At 43.3% G+C, this 13,981-nt stretch overlaps 1 long non-coding RNA gene across 1 annotated transcript in view; it reads right to left on the bottom strand.

Annotated features, from left to right (window-relative positions):
- The window catches only part of LOC138295730 (uncharacterized), a 358,876-nt gene that overhangs the window by 163,061 nt on the left and 181,834 nt on the right, over nucleotides 1-13,981 (bottom strand). The gene's annotated exons all lie outside the window — the stretch shown is intronic.

Below are 13,981 nucleotides of genomic sequence, written 5' to 3'. Positions count from 1 at the left end.
GAGTACATTTTATCTTCAGGATGCCAGACAAATGATGCAACATGACAATATAACCTTCCTACTGGTAGCAAATAACATGAGGATGCTTAGAAAAACAATTCACAACATTAGCAGTTTAAACATTGCTGCATATACCCCAGGAAAGACTGGGTCCTGTTCATTTAACATAAAGTCCCATGTATTCTGAAAAAGAAATACATGTCTGCACTCACTCGTTCCCACAAAATTAGTATCAGTTCTGGATTGAGGTCTATGCATGCAAAGCTTTCCTACATTTTGAGAATCTAGAACTAGCTATCCTTGAGTTTTAGTTTCACTAAATGCATAGTCATTTTTAAATGTCCTTTTAATTAACCCTTTCTCTATTTTCTCCTTCAATGCTTTTCTCGTGTCATCAGTTTGATCTAGAAAAGGTTTTTCTACTGGTGAAAGCAAGCATGTAAGGTTATTTCTATGAGCGTAAGCTGTACCAAATGTTAGTGTAGGCTCAAAGTAACCACTTACATTATCTATATTTTTCTCTTTAGCTATGTTACTCAAATGTTGGTTAATCGGAACAAAAGAAAACACAACATCATCTAGTTTGGAATAGAAATATGGTATGTACTTTTGGTTATAAAGCCTTGTTAGTAAAAGACTACAACTAATGCCATATGTTAATGGCAAGCTATTGTAAGAAACTCCTTCCTTAACTGATGAAGGAATCTGCATCGAAACATAGCATTCTCGCACATTCATTGCCTCAACATATTCATACAACATGCGAAAGAAAACATTAGAAGCAAGATCCCCTTGTGAGTTGTCTAATTGTAACTGTTTCTCATCCCTGTTAAACTTTTCTAACTTCAAGAGTGTAGTAGTCTGTAAAGAACTAATGTAACTATTTTCAGGTGTATGTCATACTCACAAGCAATACACATACACTTGCAACACCTATTCTCGATTATGATTGTTATCCATGACTTGTAAAGAATCAGAAAGTAAAAGAAAAAGAAAAATATTTAACTATGCAGCCACAAATCAAAAACAAAAATAATCTTCGATCTTCATTGCTGTTATTTACAGCTTTCAGACTTTTCTCCAGAACTTTTGTCAAACATTGATTTAGCAGCTTGTCAAAAATCAGTTACCAAAGTCTCTTTCAATAGAACATAGGCCCTCATTACGACCCTGGCGGTTGGTGGAGAAGTGGCGGTAATCCCGCCAACAGGCCGGCGGAATATTTTTTTAATTATGACCATGGCGGTTGCCGCCATGGTCGCCCGCCACTTCTCCACTCCAACCGACAGGGCAGTGCCGACCGCTGGGCTGGAGACTGCGGTCTCCAGTCTGGCAGCTGTCACCAGACCGCCAACGGTATCAGGACCCTGCATACCGCCATGGATTTCATGGGGTTTGGAACCACCACGGAATCCATGGCGGTAGGCACTATCAGTGACAGGGAATTCCTTCCCTGGCACTGATAAGGGTTCCTCGTCCCCCCTCCCCCTCTCCAGAGTCCTCCCCCCACACCCATGACCCCCATACCACCCCCCAAAAGTGGCAGGACCCCCCCCCAAACAACCCCACTTGACACACACACACACCCTACCCCCCTACACGTACACACTCACACACCAATTACACAGACAGGCTGACATACACGCACACATACACACAGACATACACACAGACATATGCACACACATTCCCCATACACACAACACACCCCTGCGTGCATGCACGCACTCACACACCCCCTCTACACACTCACACGCATACCCCAATGCACGCACACAACACACAACACCCACCCACCCCCCTCCCCTAACGGACAAACACCTTACCTGGTTCAGTGATCCTCCGAGAGGGAACGGGATCCATGGGGGCTGCTCCGCCGCCAGGTCCCCATCACCAGAACACTGCCATGCCAAATACTGGGTCGTATTACGGTGGGCGGTGTTCTGATGACAGGGCCGTGGAGGTGGAGCAGCCTCCACTTCACCGCCGACCGCCAGTATGGCTGCTGGCGGCTTTCCATCCTGAAAAGGGCGGAGGGCTGCCAGCAGTCATAATACGCTGTGCGGAAGACCGCCACCACTGGCGGTCTTCAGCATGGCGGTACCTCAGCGGGTCTTGCCAAAAGACCGCCAAGGTCGTAATGAGGGCCTTAGTCTATTAGACAGTGAATATCACTTGTAGCATGTAATGTCTCTCTTGTCCATCTGGCAACGTAGTTTCAAATTTCAGTTCAAAAAGCAATTCCAAGTTCCAAAACATTGACCTGGACATTCACGATCAAAACAAAAAGACAAAAATTCATGTTGCATCTGTTGTCAAATACGCCCACTCAGGACCTGAGTATTTTCAACTTGCAACTTTTTTTCTCTTTGATCTCGATTTGCTCTTATTTCTCCTTCATTTAGATCTTCATCTGTATCTGCTTTTGTTGTCATGTCTGGCTCCTCATTTATGATTAACAGTATATCTGGAACCCTCTCACTTGTTTGAAATTTAGGCCACGTGTCTTCTTTCACAGCTTTCTTTGACAGTGTTGTTTGCAAAACTGGACTTACAACTCTTCTTGAATTGGCAGGATTTTGACCTTGACTTGTGTACCTGCACCACTAGCTAATTCAGGAGGAGTCAAATCTGCATGACTTTGATTCAACTCAGCTCCATTTTCTGCTGCCTCAGGAAACACAATTTGTTTCAATGGATCTTCCCAATCGTCTGCTTCTGGGAGAGTTCTCCTCTGACTTAACTCTCCTGCTAAATTTGCTGATGCTTGTGCAACTTCAGGTACCTCTATTTCATCTCCCGGAGGTGTGTTTATTTTGTCTCTTAGAGGAGTACCTGGATCTACACCAGTTTGCACTGTCTCTATTTCTGTTTCCACAGTGTCTCATCTTGCTCGAGACTGTTCAATAGTTGTTGATACTCTCAACAACTCTTCTTCATCTTACAGTGCATAGGACACTTTTCAAGTGTGGCTGGTGTGAATCCAGTTCTGAGTTCCAACGCACTTCACAGCAGTCATCGTAACAAGTATGAGCTGGAATGGTCCCTTCCACCTAGGTTCCAGACAGGTTTTCCTCACGTGCTTCTTGACCACCACCCAATCACCAGCTTTCAGACTATGACACTGGTCTTGGGATGGCTGCACGCTTGTAGCTTCCACCTGGCGAGAGAAAGAGCGAACCACATCAGCCAGACTCTTGCAGTAATCCAGCACCATATCATCTGTTATTCTCACAAGAGCATTTGCAGGAAGAGCTGGCAATCTCATGAGGAGATAGGATAGGAGATAGTCCAGTCTTTCTATCAAGTGTGTTTCTCATACTCATCAACACCAAAGACAATGCATCTGGCCATTTCAGATTTGTTGATGCACACATTTTTGCAAGTCATGTCTTCAGAGTACCATTCATTTGCTATACTAATCCAGATGCTTCAGGTCGATAGCTACAGTGAAATTCTGCTCAATCTTTAAGGCTGAACATAGTAATTTTATCACTTTGTTATTGAAGTGACTTCCCCTATCTGATTGTATATAAGCCGTTAACCCAAAACGAGGTATCGACTCCCTTAGTAAAAGCTTTTCTAATGTGAGACTATCATTTCTACGTGTAAGGTAGGCTTTAATCCAGTGTTTAAAAATACAGACAATCATCATCACGTATCTCAGACCATCACACACAGGCATCTCAATGAAATCCATCTCCATTCTGTTAAATGCACCTCCTTCTCTTCCAATGTGACTCAAATTGACAACTGTTACTTTTCCACACATTCATTTGTTGACATGTAATACATCTGTGACAAAATTCTTTAGCAACCTGTCTAAACTTTGGATTGAACCAGGATTGCTTAAATGTTCGAATCATTGCATCTCTGACAATGTGTGCTTGACCATGGTACAGTCTTGCCGTTTCTGTCAGTAGACCGTTTGACAATACGAGCTACCTTTCGTTAGTGACCCATAGGTTGTCTGCATCTCTTTGAACACATTTTAATTTTAACCAATGTATTTTCTCATCTTCAGTAACATTTTCCTGCACATTTCTAATTTGCTCCCATGTATCCATTGCTGTTAACATGTAATTTGCATTTACTTCATTATCTTTTAGTTCTTTCCACTCATTATTAAAAGAAATACATTTCAATGCGCAAAACCTTGTGACTTGATCCGCATAAGCATTTCCCATTGAAACAAAATCATTTGATTTCTAGTGTGCACTGCATTTAACCACAGCAATCCTCTCAGGTAATTGTAGGGTTGGTAACAAATCATGAATTCTATCACCATTTCTAATTGGTGACCCAGAAGAAGTCATGAAACCTCTCTGTGACCCCAGCTGGCCAAAGTCATGGACTACTCCAAATCCATACTGATTGTTCGTAAAAATTGTAACTTTAAGCTGTGCACAAATACAGCATGCCCTAATAAGAGCCACCAGTTCAGCCACTTGTGCAGGAAATACTCTTTGAAGCCATGAAGCTTCCAGTATACCAGAAATTGTGCACACAGCATAGCCATTTTTCAATGTTCCCACATTTTCTCTTAGACAGGAACCATCAACGAAAACAATTTGATCATTTTCCTCTAACGGAGTATCTTGAATATCAGGGCTGGGTTTCGTGCACAATTCAGTAACCTTCAGACAATCACGTTCAACTTCTTTCAGTTTCCCAATTTCAACATTTTTGACTGGGAGCAAGGTTGCCGGGTTAAGCACTGTACACCTTTTTAAAGTAAACTTTGAAGCACCTATAATTAGCAATTCGTACTTTGTCAACCTTGCATTTGTTAGATACTGGGTCTTTGTTCTGGTGAGCAAAACTTCAACAGAGTGAGGGACCAAAACTGTTAAAGAATGTCACATCACAATATTCCCACATTGAGCCAAAATAAACCAACCGCTGCCACAGCTTGCAAACAGCAAGGTAAAGCTGCAGGGACTGGATCCAAAGTAGCTGAAAAATATGCTACTGGGCGATTTACAACTCCATGCACCTGGGTCAGGACAGAAAGAGCACAAAAATCATGTCCATGACAAAACAACATAAATGGTTTTGTGTAGTCAGGCAGTCCCAAAGCTGGTGTTCTACACAAAGACTCATTCGGCTCAGTAAAAGCTTCCATACAAGCTTCATTAAAGAGGACTGGATCATAAATATCTTTGTGTGTCACTCTTTGCAATGGCTTTGAAATAACAGAAAAATTGGGAATCCATTGGCAACAATAGCTCATCATTCCCAGAAAAATCCGGACATCTCTTTGTGTAACGGAGGATTCATTTGCAAAATAGCTGTAACTCTCTCTCTGGAAACTTTCCTTGCACTCTTCTCTATTTGGTTTCCAAATATTTCACTTCTTTCTGGCAGTACTGTAATTTCGCTGGGGAAACTTTGGGGCAGATTTATGGATACCGAGTGCAGCGCCACTTTCCCTGAGCCCCTTAGTGCTCCCATTCCACCACCATGTGTGCGCTGTATTTGAAATACGGCGTATCATGGTGCAGGGTAGGGGGCAATAGAGTCATTCCAAGTGATGTTATTGATGTACTCTGGAGGAGTAGCGCCAAAATGTTGGTACTACTCCTGCAGAGTATATAGTGGCCCATTCTCAATAATGGAAGCCCCTTTTTAACGCCTGCTCTGAACAGGCATTAAAAGTGCCGAAAAAATGGTGCAAGGAAATCTCACAGATTTCCTTACGCCATTTTTTCAGCCCCCCCCCAATGGGGGAACGCCCCCTTTGCTTATAATATGCCTGGCACAGGCATAATGTAGCGCAAAGGGTTAAAAAGTGGCGCATTGCATGTAATGCCCCACTCTGTAAATATGGAGCGGGATTTTGGCCTTGTTAGGCCATATTAGCATCAAAAATAATGACGCTAATGTGGCGCAAGGTGGTGCTAGGGGCTCATAAATATGCCCCTTTACGTCTCTTCTCTCCCAAATGATTCAATAAGGCAACATTATCTTGCCTGCATGCATCCTTCGTCTTTGAAGCAACCAAAAGATCATCAATGTACTGAACTAATGTTGATTGGAAAGACCTTTTCAAATTATTTTTCAGCACCTGATTAAGTATGGACGGTAACTCCATATCATACTGCAAAATTTGCAGAAAAACTACATTAGACTTGACTTTAACTGGTTAAACTCCTTTGATCAGACCAATATCTTTCCAAGATAGATCCCAGACTTTTATTGGAACTGTACTCTGTAAGTCAGTTGGCAAGTCGTGTACTGTAAAGGCAGGATAGAAATTAATCAGTGAAAATTCTTCATTAACTGAATCACATTCAACTTGCATGGAGGATTCATCATTACTATTTGTGTGAATAGCAATTCCATCATTTGTACAGGTAATTAAACATTTTGTTTTGCACAATAGATCTCTTCCCAATAAGGAAACTGGACTTGAGTTACAGACTACAAATTTGTGCAAACCTTCAAAATTAACTATTTTAACAGGGACTTTTTCAGTAATCAGGTTTGTCAGGAATTGATTTGCAACTCTTAAATTGTGCACTTTTTTGTCAGAAAGTGCCACATTAGAAACTTCTGCAGCTCTTAATGTAGAATGTGTAGCTCCTATATCAACCAGGAATGAAACATCATGACCCATTACTTTTCCATTTTCATAGGGACCTTTTAATCCACTTCCAATGAAGCTGCTAACACACATTCTTCTTCATCCAAACTCTCCCTCATCACTTCATCATTCATCACTTCATCATTTGATTCATCCTCACTGTGAAGTGTAAACTGATGCACTGTTAGATTCTTGTTAATTAACTTTTGACATGTGTTCTGCTGAGGAAGCATCATCTGCTGCTGCACCATTGGAGCTTGAGGTATCTGCATTTGTGGCTTTAGTATCAATTGCACTTGGAGCTGTATTTGCTGTGAATGTGGCACATGAAAACGGGTCACATGTATCTGTTGCATCGGTTGGGAGCTTTGCATGTGCTGAGGAATCTGCATCTGGTTAACATTATTCTGGATATTTAAATTAGGACCCCTCATTCTCGGTCCTCTCAAATTTGGAAAAAGATTGTTTTCATTCATCTGCATAACAATGCCTTCTTGTACCATCATTGGACACTCCTATTTCCAATGCCCTACATTTCCACAAGTGTGACAAGGTAACATCCTTTTTATTGTCTACATATCACTTGGATATAGTATTCAGGTCAACACCACAAATTCCATTTCCATTACCACCATGACCTTTACCTCTTGCTTGTCCCTCATTTTGAAATACTTCCACGTTTCCTTGCTGCTGTGGAAAAAATCCCTGCATTCCTGATTGTGCCACTTTAATCTGCATTGCCAATTCTTTTTCCTTCAATTTCTTCTGCTTCATTTCAATCTCATCACTTCAGTATTTAGCAAACTGTAATACTCCATCAACAGGATCTGCTTGCCAGCAAATCAGGTCTCACCCCTTCAATAAATCTGAACACAAAATCATGTCTTTGGGCTCAATTGTTTCTGTACCACTGAAAGGTTTCAATGCTTGCAGCAATCTCTCATAGTATGCATGTATTGACTTTCGCTTCCTGTGCTGTCCTATCAATTCTCTGCCAATCAATATTTCTAGGTGAAATTCTTGTTTTTAAAACTTCAATCACTTTGTAATAGTACTTCATTACATCAGGAGATGGTGCATCTGTAACTAGATCTTGTGGAAGCTCTCTTGTTGGCCAGTCAATACTCTTTTTGCATTCAACCCATAAATCAGCTGGAACCACTATTTCTAGCAGGGTATTCAAATCTTCCCACAGGCACTTTGCAAGCTTCCCAAACCTAGCTGTCTGCTGGTAGCATTCCACAGGTTTCTGTCTCAATTTCAGGTAGCATTTGTAAATGACAAAATATCACTCCTGCTCCCAGGGACATGCACATAAGGCCCTCTATGAATTTCTCTCATTGGTAATATCTTTACTGGATTATCAGTCTGCTGCACATTAGTATCTGAATTCGCAGACTCCTTTTTTTCTGATCTCTTTTTTTTACCCATCTGCCTTCCCATTTATCTAATACTCCCCATATTTGAATATTCTAAATGAATTCCTTAATATTAATTTTCCTTCCTGGTACTCTCATGTTCTCAGTATCCTTTGAATCAAATTCTAATCTGTAACTTCTTCTCAGTTTCTTTGATTTCTCAATTTCTATGTCATATTTCTCTACCAGATCTGCAAATGTCTGATGTACCAATCCTGCCTTGTTTGTATCATTTTTACATATGAAGCGTAACTCATCTCCATTATATGAGTCAATTCTATTTATCTCAATTGTTCCCGCAATTATTTCATTTAATTCAAATTTGAGTCTTGCCAGGTTCAATGAATTTTTCCCTTCAGCATTTGTTTTTCCTTCACTCACTTTTTCTAACCAGTCTATTAACTGCTGAGCTGTCAAACCTTGTAATGTAACATTATTATTTACATTGGGCACATTATTATTTACATTGGGTATGCCCTGTGGAATAATACATGTAGTCTCTGGAGTCATCAGAAACAAATTCAAATTTAAATCTGACTTTCCCAAATTCTGTAAAGTCCTGGAATAACTTAAATCAATCAGTGGACCTGTCTTGTCAAAAGTCTGATTCATTGGAGATATAACTCCTGCAGTAACATTGAGTCTTTCCATGTCTGCATTTGAATAAAATAAATTCTGTACATTGCTGTCAATATTTCATTGGGCAAACAATGATACAACAGGATCAACAGTAACAGGTACTGTTAATGCTTCTGGACTTGTTTGAACATTCTGATTTCTAGAGTATATTACTCCTGAATTCTGACCTGACAACATTGAAGAGTTTGACTGTGATATTGTTGCAGGTGTGTACCTCGAAATAATCTGAACCTGCACTGCAGAGATTGAATTAGGTGTGGACTCTACCTGAACCATCATTGGTTTCTGATAAATCTGTGACATCTGTGATGTTTGCACCACTGTTACTGTCATGCTCAGAGCAGAACTTACAATAGGAATTGTAGGATAAACTACAGGTAGCTCAAACTGAGACATAAGTGTCTGAGTAATTGTGATAGCAGGAACACTAGTTGCAACCAAACTGGACTCTGTGTTATTTCAACTAGTACTGGAGCAATGGACCAGTACTAGTACTGGGTCTTGACTCTTGTGCTGCATATGGTGGCGGATGACTTCTCAATAACTGCATCATAAATTCATCATCATCTGAGTCATCATCATAAGTCAATGATTACCTAGCCTCATCTGACTTTGACTCATATTCTTCATAAGAATCTTCATTCTTCTTCTTGGATTTTTGTGTGACACTGCTCTCCTTCTCTTGTGTAAATGCAGGAAACATTCCAATTCCCTGTAAAGTTTCAGTTCTCCCAAAATGTTGCTCATCGTCCCATCTTGCCTCAAATGATGTCTTCTCAAATTTCCTCATTCTCCTCTCAAATTTTAATTTCTCTTGTTATCTGGCCACTACATCCCAAATGGCTAAAGCTTCAAATTGTGCCGGTCTCATAGGAGGTTTTAACTCATACAGCACTGTTAGAAATGGGGTCTCTAGTTGGCAGTCGGTTTGCACCCTGTCCAAGTAGCGACCCTCACTCTAGTCAGGATAAGGGGGATACCCGCTCAGATAACCCCTGCTCAACCCCCTTGAAAGCTTGGCACAAGCAGTCAGGCTTATCTCAGAAGCAATGTGTAAAGCATTTGCACATAGCACACAATAATAAGTGAAAACACTACAAATGGACACCACACCAGTTTTAGAAAAATAGCCAATATTTATCTTGCAACACCAGACCAAATACGATAAGAATCCAACATAAAGTAATAAAAATATGAATTCTGCAAGATTTACTAAAAAATACAGTTCCTTGTAGTCGATAGCTCCACCTGGGGCTATCACGGCGTTATGATCAACAAAACCAACAGTTCAGGCCGGCCGCGGTGTTGCAGGCCAGCTACAGTGTTGGGAAGACCCACTGTGAGAAAACAGGGCTGATTGCAGAGGCCCCATAACTTTTTGCCCCCATTTTCCACTTTTTGCTGGTGTTTTCCTGACTTTAAAGGTGCCATGGGTACTGCTAACCAGTCCCAGGGCCTGTGCTCTGTGTAAAATGGATATGCAAATTAGGCTAATTATAAGTGGCTAAGTTAACCTACCTATAAGTCCCTAGTATATGGTAGGGCATGTAGGTTTAGGGACCACAGCATAGGTGGTGCACACCTAGGTGCATTGCTGAGGTGCCCAGTGTCATTTTAAAAGCAAGCCTGCCTTGATGGATGCTTTTAAATTAAAGTTATATGCAAATTCGACTTTGGAATTAAAGGTACTTCCAAAGTCTTAAACTACCTTATTTTTACATATAAGTCACCCCTAAGGTGTGCCCTATGTGCCCCTAGGGCTGGGTGCCATGTAACTATAAGCAGGGACTTTATAAAAATAGATTTATAAGCCCTGGTGAGGTAAAAACAGCCAAATTCGTTTTTCCCTCATTGAAGTAAATGGCCTTCATAGGCTAGAATGGGCAGACTTTATTTTAAATTTTAAAGTCTCCTTAAATGTTGCATACCAAGAATTTGGTATCAAATTAATTGTTGTAATAAATCCTACAACTTCCAGTTGTTGGATTTAATATAACTAGTTCAGGTAAAAAGTTTAGACTTTACCTAAAAAGTTGCCAATTTCATCTCTGCATTGTTTTTGCTGCTGTGCTCTGATTGGCCAGCCTGCAGCAGCTTCTGCCAGGCTGCCTTGATGAGGTGTGAAGTGGCCAGGCTTCACACAAAGGAATGTGCTTGGGGGAGAGAATCTCCCCTCAGCAGATGGTGAGGCAGGAAGTGGGAGGGCTGCCAAACTGGTCTTCAAAGGCAGAGAAGGACATTTGCAGCACCCAGCAACACCCCCACATCCTGCAACCCCAGACAGCTAGGTGCCCCCTTGATTAGATTAGGAGAGGGCAGGAGAGGGGTGTGTTTAAGATTTTTAGCCACACCAGTGGGTGGGCTCAGCCAGATGTAACCTCCAAAAATCAGATTCATCCATGTTGGATTTTTAGAGACTGTTGCCTTCTGGGATGGATTTTTGCCACACTTCCCAGGAAGTGGTCATCACAGGGGGAAGACCCTGTCCCTGATTGGAGAACCAGGGCCCCCCTGCTTTTCACCCAGGAGCAAGGATAAAACTGGCAGACCTGCACCCACACCTCAGATCCCCTCCAGAATTCAACAAGAAAGGAACTAAAGAAGAAGAAGGACTGCCCTGCTGGACCCCTGGCCTGCACCTGGACCCTGCACTCAGAAGGACTGCACCAGCTGCACACTTGGGCTTCACTACAAGAAGGACTTTGCCTGGCTTCAACTGGTTCAAGGAGGGACTCCCTGTTTGCTACAGGTGAAAAATTGCTAAACCAGAGTCCCCTGCACCAACTCCTGAAGAAAGCGACCAGCTGACCACTGTCCAGTGGCCAAAAAGGAGTTTGCGCCAGGTGCATTCTGGGAGATGAAGTCCGCACCCCCCAAGGACCATCACAGAACTTCTGGACCCTTGGGGTGAGCTGTGGACCCCAAAAGAACCTTAAAAGAACATCTGGGTGAAGCACCAGAAATTTGGAAAAGATTTGAGAATTTTTGGAAAAAAGCTCCAGAGAGGGACCGACCCGCCGCGGAAATTCTAGCCGGCTTGCCTCAACCGCGACCCGGCCTGACTTCGTGGTTCGTACCGGTAAAGAAAAACATCCAAAAAAGACACTAAGTCCGAACGTAAAAAGTTGACCGGGACCTCCCAGCCATCGTATCCGAGAAGGGCTCCATGGACGTCGGATCAAGATCCAGGTTTACCCCGGTCGAAGGATTTTCATCTCGAAAAAACTACTAAGTCCGAAGGTAAAAGTCTCCACCGAGGAAACCCACATCGCGTATCCGGACAAGGGCTCCAGGAGGTCGGATTCAACTGGCAGGTTCGTCCCGGTGAAGAAAAACTTCAAAATAAAGACTAAGTCAGAAGGTAACTTTTTAACCGAGGTCTCCCGCGACCTGTAGCCGAGCAGGGCTCCATCGCGGTCGGCCTGAAAGTTTGACTTTGCCCCGGTCGAGGTGCAACCAGATGACCCGATTGGCGCTTTTTGTTTCTAAGCGCTAGAAAAGTAATAATTCTTTAAAAATTCATATCCCCGGTTCCCCTGAACCGATTTTAATCGTTTTTGTGTCATTTTAAAGATAAAAATATAAACTATTTTTATAAATTGGTTTTGGATTTTTAAACTGTTTCCTGTGTTTTATTTAATTACTGTTTTGTGATATTTGAATGCTTTACACTTTGTCTCCTAAGTTAAGCCTTGACGCTCGTTGCCAAGCTACCAAGGGTTGAGCTGGGATTAATTTACTGAGACCTAACTGTACCTATGTGGAGGTTAGTGGCTTGTTGCTAGGTGTAGGTACCTACCTGCCCTACCAATAACCCATTTTACAACACCCACAAATAGTACGTTGGATTTGCAGGACATCATGATCCTTGCGGTGAGCTCCAGAGAGTGGCGTCGCTGATATCGCGGTGTCGGTTTCGGAGTCGGTGCAGAAGTCGTAGGGCCCTTGAGGTCACAAGCATTGCGGATCGAACTTCAGGCTGATGAAGTCAGGTGCGCCGGCGTGGATGGTGTCGGGCTGCAGTGCGAAGTGGGACGATGCGACGTGCGATGCCCACAGGTCCCGGTGCAAGCAGCGGATCGGTTACGGCATCCAGCGGCTTCGGTGAGACCTGGGCTGCGGTATGAAGCAGGGCGGTGCATCATGCGGTATCCACAGATCACGGTGCAGGCAGCTTTGTCGTTGGTGCTGAAGTGCTGTCATCCGTAGGCCCAAGCCAGCGGTGCGGGTTGGGACGGTGCTTCGTGACCCTCACGAGAGGTGTCCACAGGCCACGGTGCAGGCAGGATGAATGGTGACGACACAGGAGTCGATGGTGCTGGCACCGGTTGACCGGTGCTGTGGTGCGGGACGGGACGGTGCTTTGTGTACCTCACGAGCGATATCCACAGGCCCCGGTGCAAGCAGCGGCGCCGGTGTCAGCAGGAGTGTCGTCGTCTGGGATGCCTAGGCTGCGATGTGAGCAGGCGATGCCGGAGTGCGAAGCCCACAGGTCGTGGTGCGAGCAACGGCTCAGTGAACTCATCCGATGATGGCGTTGGGGAGACCAGGGTCGCAGTGTGAAGCAGGGCAATGTGACTCCGTATGGCATCAGCAGGTCATGGTGCAGGCCAGCGGCGGCATTGGCGACGTCTTAATGGTTTCTCCTCTTGAACAGTACAAAACGAACATTTCCCAGTGCTGCAGGTCAAAGAAACTGAAGTCTTTGGTGGCCCTGAGACTTCCAACAGGAGGCAAGCTCTACTCCAAGCCTTTGGAGAATTTTCTCAAGCAGGACACACAGCAAAGTTCAACCTTTGCACTCTTTTCAGGCAGAAGCAGCAACTGCAGGCCAGTCCTCGCAAAGCAGCACAGAAAAGGGACAGTACTCCTCCTTCAGCTCTTCAGCTCTTAGGCTCTTCTCCTTGCAGAGGTTCCTCTTGATTCCACAAAGATTCTAAAGGTCTGGGGTTTTGGGTCTTCTTCTTATACCCAGTTCTGCCTTTGAAGTTGGCAAACTTCAAAGCAAAGTCTCAAGTGTTTGCAAGATCCTTCATTGTCCAGGCCAGGCCCCAGACACTCACCAGGGGGTCGGAGACGGCAATGTTTGAGAACAGGCACAGTCCTTTCAGGTGTGAGTGACCACTCCTCTCCCAGCACAGATGTCTAATCAAGATATGCAGGCTACACCACAGCCCCCTTTGTGTCACTGTCTAGAGGAAAGGTGTGAACAGCCCAACTGTCAAACTGACCCAGACGGGGAATCTACAAACAGGCAGAGTCACAGAATGGATTAAGCAAGAAAATGCCTACTTTCTAAAAGTGGCATTTTCAAACAGACAATTTAAAAAACAACTTC

Source organism: Pleurodeles waltl, chromosome 1_2 (genome assembly GCF_031143425.1).
Source record: "Pleurodeles waltl isolate 20211129_DDA chromosome 1_2, aPleWal1.hap1.20221129, whole genome shotgun sequence".
NCBI classification, from domain to species: Eukaryota; Metazoa; Chordata; class Amphibia; order Caudata; family Salamandridae; genus Pleurodeles; species Pleurodeles waltl.
This window is presented reverse-complemented; position numbering and strand designations above follow the sequence as displayed.